We start from the raw sequence: 11,349 nt of genomic DNA, 5'->3' as shown, positions 1-11,349 counted from the left end.
TCAAAGGACTGCCTCAAATTTCTCTTTACAGATGATGTTTGTGAAGATTGTCAGATTGGCAAGCTTCATAGATCTCCATTCCTTTCGCAGTCCACTTGGCAAGCACAGAAGCCACTACAACTTGTTCATTCAGATTTCTGCGGTCAAATGCGAGTTACATCTCACGGAGGTAATCGATATTTTATCTCCTTCATTGATGATTATTCAAGGAAAGTGTGGGTTTATTTTCTTAAAGAAAAATCAGATGCCTTTCAAGCCTTTAAGGATTTCAAAGCTGAAGTTGAAAATTTTTCTGGTTTGCGTATACAATCATTGAGAATTGATTGGGGTGGCGAATATCTTCCGACTGAATTTGAAATATATTGTAGAGATCATGGAATAAGACACCAATTGACAGCTCGATATACACCACAACAGAATGGTGTTTGTGAAAGAAAGAACCGCATTATCATGGACATGACGAGGTATATGCTTAGTAGGAAGAAGTTGGACAAAGTATTATGGGTTAAAGCTGTTTCATGTGCTATTTATTTGATAAACAGATCACCGACGAAGAGCTTGATGGACAACACACCTCATGAGGCATGGTATGGACTGAAGCCAAGTGTTCAACACTTACAAATTTTTGGGAGTGTTGCTTACACACACGTTCCTGATGCAGAAAGGAGCAAGCTCAATGACAAGGCAGAAAAGTGTATATTTATTGGCTATAGTGAGAGGAGCACGGCCTACAAGCTATACAATCCAGTAACTAAAAAGATAGTGATCAGTCAGGATGTTCGGTTCGATGAAACTTCTGCCTATAATGGTGGTACAAGTACAACTGATTTTCCTATGCTAGAAAGTGAAGAAGTTGGCTCTCACACAAAAAGTGCACCCCCGACTTCATCAAGGGATGATAACTATGAAAGTCCTCCCCGAAAAATGAGAAGTATACGAGAACTTTACGACATGACTGAGCAAGTTGAACTAGATGATGTTGTTTACTTTGCTTTCTTTGTGGGAGAGGATCCAATTTCATTTGATGACGCAAGTAAAGAAGAAACATGGGAGCAAGCAATGATAGAGGAGATAAAGTCCATTGAGAAGAATGACACTTGGGAGCTCACAGATCTGTCTCCACACAAGATTCCCATTGGAGTGAAATGGGTATACAAAATAAAGAAGAATCCAGATGGCTTTATCAACAAGTACAAGGCAAGGGTTATGGCGAAGGGATACAAACAAAAGGAGGGAGAAGATTATACTGAAGTATTTGCCCCTGTTTCCAGACTTGAGACCGTCAGACTAATGATTTCTCTTGCAGCTCAAAACAATTGGAAAATATTCCAAATGGATGTGAAGTCGGCGTTCTTAAATGGAGTTCTAAAAGAAGAGGTTTATCTCGAGCAACCTCCTGGTTTTGTTAAGAAAGGAGAAGAAGGTAAAGTTTACAAATTGAAGAAAGCACTATATGGGCTTAAACAATCACCAAGAGCTTGGTACAGTCGGATCAATTCGTACTTTGAGAAGAGTGGATTTAAGAAATGTCCTTATGAGCATACTCTCTACACAAAAGGAAGATCAGATGAAAGCTTCATTGTTGTAAGTCTTTATGTTGATGATCTCATTTTCACTGGAAATAATATGGAGATGTTAAAAGAATTTAAGCTAGCTTTCCATGATGAAGGAGTTTGAGATGATAGATTTAGGAGAGCTACATCACTTTCTTGGTATTGAGGTTCATCAATTCAAGAAAGGTATCTTCATTTCTCAAGAGAGTTATGCAAAAGAAGTCTTGAAGAAGTTTAAGATAGAGAATGCAAATCCAGTTTCATCTCCATGTGTAGCAGGTCTGAAATTGAGTAAAGATGGTGAAGGAAAGCTTGTTAACTCCACCATGTTCCGTAGTTTGGTGGGAAATCTTATGTACTTGACGGCCACAAGACCTGATATAATGTATGCAGTAAGTATAGTGAGCAGATTCATGGAAAAGCCTTACTCAAATCATTGGGAAGCAGCTAAAAGAATATTGCGATATGTCAAAGGGACCGTAGACTATGGCATTTTCTATCAAGTTGATGTTCCGATTAATCTTGTTGGCTATACGGATAGTATAACACCCCGTATTTTATTCTTTATTTTCCTAATAATAATAATAGATAATAGATAAAATAATATAGGATAACTATCAGCTTACGGATAAAAGCCCATAGGTAAATAGATAAGGGTTGTCCTTGTTTTTCGGTGAGTTTTCTCACGTAGAGTTTTTGGAGAAAAACACAGAAAAATTTTATACAGAAAAAAAGAAAGGGTTTTATTAAAAGAAGAAAATGAAGGTTTTTCTGGTAGATGGCTGATAATCGGAGAGCGCTGCAGGTGAGTAGATTAGTTTTCTATTTCACGATAAATTTTCTTCGTTAAAGATTTCTGCCCATGTTTTCGATTCATTATTCGTTATTATTAATCGGCCCGTCATCATTAAAATTGGTTAAACTATCTTTTGAAACTCTGTTGGACTCGCGAACTCGAGGCCGTAAATGGCGTCTTTGCCAAGATAAAGAAAACATATTTTTTCTGTTTTGTTTAAACTGTTGAAGCTATGAACCTGTTCATGGAGGCGCTAGCCCATGAATTGTACTGCCCATAGATTATGTTGTTTTGTTTTGATGTGGGTTTAGAATCGCCTGTGGAAGCTCTGTTCACGCTTTGAACAGGCGCTAATGGCGTCGCCAAAACGAAATAGAGAAAACGTCCCCATGGTTTGCTTGGAACTTGTTGTTGGGACGGTTAGGATGTTGTTGTTTGGGCGAGGTTGTTAACACTTGAAGGTGCCGCGAGGAGCTTGAGAAATCGCAATGGCGCATCGCCATTACCGCGGTTAATGAAGGTTTTGAGATTTGTATTTATTTTCGTGTTTGAACTGTTTTTGGTTGATGTTGTGGGTTGTTGATGTATGTTTGAAGGTTGGAATTTGGATGGGGACTGTTGAAAGGTGGCGGAAACCATTAATGGTGGTCGAAATTTGTAGATCTATTTTGGTGAAGTTTGGATTTTATCTTTTGAGGTTGTTGCCTTTGTTAATGTTGTTTGGTTTTGGAGTTGGGATAAAATCGGTTTGATGACGTGAGGAGTGGGTGGCCGCGATTTGGTGGTTGGTGGAGGAGAGAATTGGTGGAGAAGAAGGACTGTTGACCGGCTGGGCTTGGGCCGAGTTCAGTCTTTGGGCCTTGGTTGTTTTGTTTGGGCCCGGATTCTATTTTAGATGGTTGGGCTTTAGTTCTAGTTGTTGGGCCAGACCATTTTTGTTAAGCTTGGACCAGTTCTATTTTGTTTTGTTGGGCCAGTTTCTAATTTTCTTTGGTTTGGGCCTGGGCTTGTGCTTGGGCCGAACCTAGTGGCTGGGCTTAAGTGTTTTGAATTTTGACATTTCAGTTTGGGCTAAAGTTATGTTAGATTGGGCCTGTGAAAGACTAAACCCTTTGGGCCTTAGTCTTTGGGGTTTTGACTAGAGTCGATCATTGATCCGCCGATTTGACTGAGTTGATTTTGACCAGTTGACCCAATTTGACCTTTTAACTCGGATTATGATTCGATCTATTTGGATAGGTCTAGGGCTATTAGCATGCTTGGCTTTAGGCTAAGACCTTTCTATATATACATGTGTACGTGTATTAACTACTATGTGATTTTGCAGTATTTTATGATACGCAACGTTATGACACTTAGACATCCATGAAACTAATAACGCGTAAACCAAAAATACATTTATCAAGATACTCATTTGTTCTCTGAAATGTTATATACAATAAAGTTTAATAATGCGTAAACAATTTACCGCAACCTTTTAGAACTCTCCACGCCTAAAGTTTTGGAATTGAGTTTTATGACTGTTGATGTCATATGTTAGGTGGGCATTTATTAAATGTGTCATAAATGGCCCATTTGCGTTATCTATGGGTATTCATTGAATGTGCCATGAATGACCCGGGTATTCATTGAATGTGTCATGAATGACTAGATTGTTTGGACTGCACTAGAGAGGAACTAAGGTATTCGCCTTGCGGGTTAGTTGTATTTTTTGCTTATGCGAGTGTTTGGGTTACTTTTGAATACCTAATATAATATCTACATATGTTATATAGAAGTTCTAACTTTCTTTTGCAGGAGGGTAGGACTTAATAACATTTTTGTGCAGGGACGCGGTCCTACCCTTATAAAGTAGTGGATATTGGTAAGTTTTAATTCAAGTATTTAGAGATTAAAACGAGTTATTAAAATGAGTTAAGATAATGGAAGTTTTGCTTGGGAAGAACTATGCCGGTTGAGATGACGGAACTACCTGTCTTTCAAGCTGAGAATGATTAGGTTATGATAGAGTTAAAATGTTAGTTGGATAAGAAAAGTTTTGAAATGGTTTTATGTGGTTAATCTACTCATACCAGCAAATTCCATTTTGTTGACCCATGTTTGCTTTGTTTTGGCAACGTGGGTGTGTTCTTGGAAACACAGGTGGAAGGCAGTGGAACTACGGAGTGTGATTTGGATTCTTGCCTGGAGCAGTCCGGGAGGTTATTTTATTAGGTCCGATCTTTTGGAAGTATGTAATAACGTAGTTTTCTTTTCATATGACATGAAAATAATGATGTTGAAGACCTGCTATTCTTAGAGTGGTTTGATGTTTTATCGGGAAGGAAGATAGACTTTTATAAAGTAATAAAGAGAATTTTGGAGATGATTTTTGTTGTTAAGATTCTTTATGATGTGGTTTTAGGTTTTGACATGTGTTGTATCCACCCCATCATAGCCCTGGGTTTTAGACAATTGAACATAGGGGTGGGCAATGGGTCAAGTCATAGCCCCCCGGCCCTAAACATTTAAAGCCCTTCAAATATTAGGGTCGGTCGGCCCGCCCTAAAGTCAACATAGTGGTCGGTCGGGCCGGTCACAAGTCTAAACCTCAAGTTCCCTTACCCTACCCTAAGCCCTCTTTAAAGGCTTTTTAGGTCGGCCTATATATATATATATATATATATATATATATATATATATATATATATATATATATATATATTTACTACATCGGGTTTTAAACTCATTTATATTACAAAATGTACAATAATCTACAAACTCAAAGTCCAACCAATCTAGTAATAATCTTGTATAAGTCCAAAATTTTAAAATGCACATCCACAATCTAATGAACTGAAGTACATCGAGAGTTCGGAATTTGTTATTCCTTGTACTCAAACCTCACTAAAATTACATTTTAAATTGAAATACATAGACAAATAATTATATTATCATTTTAAAGGAAGAAGTAATATATATAAAGAAGAAACATAATAGTTTTGGTTAAGGGTCATGGAAGTTGTTAAACTATTTGTAATATCATAAATTATTTCTATAATAGATTCAAACAAATATAATATTACCTTTCTTCTAATTTAAAAGTGATTCAAGCTTTGTATATGGAAATGAAAATATTGGCTTTTGAACAAGTGATGGAGAAAGGTTTGAGATTACAAATGTCATTTTTCCTCCGACAAAGGTTGTTTTTGGTTTCTATGTTACAAATGTCCGCTCAGATTTTGCTTTTAATGGTGTGGAAGGAAATCTTTAGTTTTAGACTTGGCTTGGATGTGAATAAAAATATAATTTATAAGAAATAAGTGAGAAAAGAAATTGAGAATAATAAGTTATGGACTTTGACTTGATGATCAAAGGAATAAAAAGTCTTATTTTTATTAGGCTAGTGCTCATTGTTCTTCATGGTCGTTAAGTTGACAATTTTTGTTATATAAGACAAGTTATTGAAAGTACTCTTGGGTGTAAGTGATAAATTACAAAGGACAATGTTATTTTAATTGAAAATATTTAACAAAGAGTTGGACAATTATAGTATGTGTATTTATAGTGAAAGTGTGAAACAGAGCCGGTTAGGGCTTGGTTAGGGCTTGGTTAGGGTCGGGCCTATGTTTTAGAATCTTAGCCCTAGCCCTGCCCTAGAAGGCATTAGGGCCGGGCCGGCCCTAAACTCTCTGAGGGCTTTAGTTGTGAGGGCTTTATAGGGCTTAGGGTCGGGTCGGTCAGGGCCGGGTTAGGGTCGTTAGGGCCAAATTCCCACCCCTAATTGAACATAGTGATGTTTGAGATATTTATATTTCAAATATTCATTTATTTTAATTGTTTAGAAAATCGGGCTGTGACAGATAGCGACTTGGCAAGAAGCATTGATGATAGCAAGAGCACTTCACGTTACGCCTTTAATCTTGGAAGTGGAGTTATCTCATGGAACTCGAAGAGGCAACCAACTGTAGCGCTTTCTACTATGGAAGTAGAATACATTGTTGCGTCTAGTGCTGGATGTCAACTCCTTTGGTTGAGAGGAATTTTGGAAAGCCTTAAGCACAAGCAAAAGGATGCAACAACTCTATTTTGTGATAACAACTCTACAATTTCAATCATGAAGAATCCAGTTCTTCATGGCAGGACAAAGCACATCTGGATTAGGTTTCATTTCTTAAGGGAACTTGTGAACGAAGGTGAAATACGTATGGAGTATTGCAAGACAAATGAGCAGCTGGCAGATATCTTTACGAAAGCACTTGGTGGACAGGCGTTCAAACAAAACCTCGAGAGTTTGGGAATCAAAAGCAAATTTGGTTTACGGGAGGCATTGTTGGAAAACTAAACCAAATTTCTAGAAGTCAAAGAGTCTTGGTGAAAGTTTAATTGTATCTAGGATAATGAAAAGTCTAATTAAAATGTGTGATATAGTTAATGTGGTTTCTAGTATCTAGAGTGTTCTTTAAAGGCTATATAAGCCATTCATGTATCTGTTTATAGATTAAGAAGAAAACTAAGAAACAAAGAATTGAGTTGTTTGCTGGAAATTCTTCTCCCAAAGTGATAATCTAAGTTTCTTTTATAACAAGTTCCAGCAATCCAGCACAGTAACTACTAACCAGACAAAGGAAATCACTTATATAACAACGTTTTATGGAAGACGAGTAGATATCAGCCAAGCAATCAGAAAGTTGTAGCATATAGAATACTTTCTACTTGACCCATTCTGCAAAGTTCCACAAACTAATGGAGTAAGTCTTCCCTCGGGCGACCATTTTGGCCTTTATTTTGGAAACCGGACATTGCCATCCTCAATCCAATAATTAAAGGTTGTAGAAACTCTTCATTTGCGTTCTATGTTTGACATGTGTATTATGTGTGCTGACTCCTGGTGCTCCTAAGAGCCCTGTAAAGTATTTTCAAAGCGAGAATGGCACCATGAAGGACCACAATCACACTCTGAGCTGATTACTTCAGGAAACCATTAGTGGTCAAAACTCCATCAAAAAATATGTTTCAGGAAGTCACCTGAACAAGTGCAGTGAAAACTGCGCATGACACCGATGAAATATATTTACTATATTGAAGAAATGCAAATGAAATGTTTGAGGTCAAATAACCATGTTTAATAAATAAGCCAAGAATTTGAAACTGATACCGTCACATTTTTTTAGCAGATAGCTTTAGGTACTCCTCGAAGTTCTGTCTCTTCTTATTTCTTTCCGTGTTTTTTTTATTATTACTGGTTGTTTTATTTGTCAGAATGTGCACCTGTGCACTTTCTTTAGCCGCAGGCAGTCTAAATAGACATTATATATTACGGAATCTACAGCATGATGAAAGAAAATATGCAAGAAACCAGGTTGCTCTATCAAAGGCTGGTTCTTACCTGTTCCATTATACCATATATCTTAATTCGGAGCAGCAGAGAATTCAGGTGCCAACAGGTAACCACAATTGATCTATCATTGTTATGTTGCGGATGTAATCATCATTTGTTCGAACCAGTTCATTGAATATTATGCAATATGCCTTTGTCCGGAATAACACCGAAGAAGGATGAATCCGCACTATCTGACCACTAGCCCGTACCCTGGCACAGCAACGTCAATATGAGGTTGACATATTAGAAATAATTATTAAGAGTAAGAACAAAGAGCTCCGATAAGCATTTCGCTCCATCAAGTAACAAGTAACATCTATATGGGATAAATCCAAAGTCACAAGTGTAGGTTAATATAAATTCAGTTGTCAATTGCATAAGATCATGTGAAGTTAGACCTGTAAGAACCATCTGGCTGTTTCATAGCTGCATTGAGGAAAAAGGAAGCAGCAAGGCATCTTCGGAATTGAAGCATTTCATCTCCACATGAAGTAATACGCAAACCCATCTGTTCAGCGTGCCCTCTTATTTAACTGCAAGAACGAAAACTGTGTGCATAAGGATGAAAAACGACAGATGGAAACCGTAAAATATCATCAGGTATAACTTATATGAAAAATGGGTTCTTAGTAAGGTCTGTCAAATGCAATTTACAACATATACACCAAAGATGATTGGACATAATCCACTTTCCAAGGCGTAGGCATAAAATAATTCGAGCCTTCTGTCTATTACTTCTCAGGCATACAGAAGAAGTTGAGAAATGACTTTCCCTATCGTAAGCTAACCTGTGAACGTCTCGAGCATGCCTCAGAGAACGACCATTGATGAAATTGTCCTTGCACCACTTGCTTAGGCTTCTTTCAGCTGTTTTATCCTTACTTCCTGACATTTTCTCTTCTCCAAGAACTCTGCGGAGGACCAAAATACATTCACTAAGGTGAGATGGTCCCCCTCCAGGCTTGAGAAGCTCTTCCTTGCATTTCTTGCTTGACCAACACGAAAGTGTAACCCAAAATTAAGAAGGACCCCATCTTATACTTTAAGAATAAAAGAGGAAAAAACAACTATAAATACCCGATGTCTCCATGGGAAAATAGAAAGGTTCTTAAAATATCGAATGTTACTCAGTTAGCAAGCTACTGTTTTTCCGTGGTTAAAGAGTTCAACGATTTCATGGTTTAGGAAATCAAGTTAGTCTTCCTAAGTGGGTCACCACTCACCAATAACATATGTGAGCAGGACCTTTTATATAGAACACATAGTAGCACTAAGACAAAGTACAACATATGATCAGCATAAGGGCATCCTTCCACTAAATACTCATATAATTCCATCAGTCCATCAGACAATCACCCAAGAAAACCCGTCTTTCAATACGGAAACTACAAAAGTGTCTCTGATGGATTATTAGGTTTTAGATGAAATTTGCATATTTTATAAGATTTCAGGATTTCATCCAAGGAAAATCAGCAATATGCAAGTTGGTAGTGTAGCTCAAAATGACCACCACTTGATGAAGAAGAATAGCCTCAAAGTAAGCCTTGATGTTCAAATAAGACTTGATTGAACAAAACAGACGTTGTAGAATTGAATAATTGAAATGAGAATACTTCATGAACATCACCAACCAATACAGTGCAATTAAATTGAGGATGACTCATAGGACGCAAGAAAGCCACCTATACTCATGGAGAAACTGGATAACATGTTCATCATAAGACACTGAAAATATAATTTAGAAACCATTGCGTTTGATATACTGTATCAAGTATTTACAATAGGTTTTAAAATTATAGGAAAGCTGATCATACACTGCCCAAATGTATGTAGCATGCATAGATTAGATATGCAACTTAGCTGCAAAATTAGTCTTATAGCTTCATATATAAAAAGTTCAGATGCTACCTCCTCTGAACAGCTTGTGCTTTTGATGTTGGAACAGTTTCTAATGATTCCATCCCTGTGCTTGGATTATAACGGCGTGCCTTCACCAGCCCGGGATCTATAACATACTTAATCCCAGGAATAGTTATTGAAGCCTCAGCAACATTCGTTGCCAGTATGACCTACATGTAGCATAAAGTATATTCAACAACAACAGTGTAGCTCACGCATTAACTGTCCTTACTCCTTTCCAAAAATAATAAAATTAAGACAACATATCAATGGAAGGGCAACAGTTAAGAGAGGAAGTGAGTTTACAAAAGTCTAAACACCTTGAATCACCAAGAAACAAAAGCTAAATACTTTCCCTAAACGTTTAATCATCCCCTCTTTATACCCAGCTACAGGCTCTAAACCGACAAAAGAGTAAGCCACCAAGAACAATATCAGTGACTATCCTTCTCCAATCTCCAATAATCGAGCATTTATCTAAGTGGACAGCTGCATCAAGACCTGTGGCACATGGTATTCTGTGAAATGTTGGTGCCTCTAGCAGCCTAGAAAACAATAAATTGAATAGTTGAAGCACATTTAAATGTTTACTGATCGATATTCAGATAATTTGGACCTGAAAATGTAGCTTTCCTTAACAAGGCTCATTACCAGTTGATCCTTTTCTCTTGATTCATGCCATGCATTTAGCGCAAGAAGCACCCAGAAATGGACTTTTGTAAGAAAAAGAGAATTTAACTTCAAGCAAGGTTCAACAACACCAGATTTTTTGTATTTTTGGAACGCAGAGGTTTTATTTACATATTTGTTTACTATTTTTGCGTCTCCAACTTGACATCAAGATTTTGACAACATCCTTACTTCTTATGCTACGTGAAATCAAGTTAAAATAGAGCATAAGAAAGTAGCTTCCTAAAGCCAGATGGAGATGGCTGGAATGCTAGCGTTTGTTGCTCTGAGGGAAGAGATGAATACATAGGAACAGTTATAATATATTTTGATTGCCTTGAGGTAATTGCTGAACTCGTTCTCTGACAAGCCTTTCTACTACAGATTCTATCTCGTCCTATGAAGAAAAAAAAAAGGGGGATGCGAGGAGTCGAACCTCGAAGGCGCTAGTTTAGCTACATCCCGTCATATTTTTACAAATTAATCTTTATATATTGTAAAACAAAAGAGGTTAGCTTGACTTAACCCCCCTTACTAACTAGTTTTTTATCCCGTTACGAACGGGACCGTTTTCATAAAATTGATTTGATTTTTTTAAATATTTTTTGAATTATTATGTATCAAAAAAGTTTTAACTATAGAATACTGTAATGATTCATAGAAAGGGCATTGAGGCATAATAATATAGTATTAATAAAAGAAAAAAATAGTTCAACAAACATAATTAATTTGTTTGCATCATGTTTTCGATTTCTCGTTAATTGTTCTTTAAGGTTAGTTTGATGCGTTTGCATATAGTTTTCAATTTCCCTTTAATTCTATATTGATTTTTTATGTTTCTATGAATGCTTGCAGATACATATTTTGATCAGAAACTGAGAAGGAGATCAAATACATGTACCTTGAGTGAAAGTAGTTTGGAGATTATTATTAGAGAAGGCATACGATTTACAGAACTTGGAGCTGCGAGTGGAGCAGAGTTATTTATCAAGGTGTTGAAGAATCTTAGGGTGTGTGTAGATTGCCATGCTGCTATTAAGGTGATTTAAAAGTTGACTGAAAGGGAAATA

The 11,349-nt window shown here is 36.9% G+C and overlaps 1 long non-coding RNA gene across 2 annotated transcripts; it reads right to left on the bottom strand.

Annotated features, from left to right (window-relative positions):
• Positions 1 to 7,071: 7,071 nt before the first annotated feature.
• LOC147477791 (uncharacterized) lies at positions 7,072 to 8,668 on the bottom strand. 2 transcript variants are annotated; one of them, XR_015207830.1, is made up of 4 exons: positions 8,500 to 8,668; positions 8,110 to 8,244; positions 7,718 to 7,921; positions 7,072 to 7,356 (listed from the first exon to the last, which is right to left on the bottom strand). It is a non-coding gene; the product is annotated as an uncharacterized LOC147477791 (long non-coding RNA). The 2 variants fall into 2 exon arrangements; XR_015207829.1 differs by having other exon boundaries at positions 7,072 to 7,376; positions 8,500 to 8,667.
• Positions 8,669 to 11,349: the final 2,681 nt, after the last annotated feature.

Source organism: Coptis chinensis, chromosome 9 (assembly GCF_015680905.1).
Source record: "Coptis chinensis isolate HL-2020 chromosome 9, ASM1568090v1, whole genome shotgun sequence".
Classification (NCBI taxonomy): Eukaryota; Viridiplantae; Streptophyta; class Magnoliopsida; order Ranunculales; family Ranunculaceae; genus Coptis; species Coptis chinensis.
This window is presented reverse-complemented; position numbering and strand designations above follow the sequence as displayed.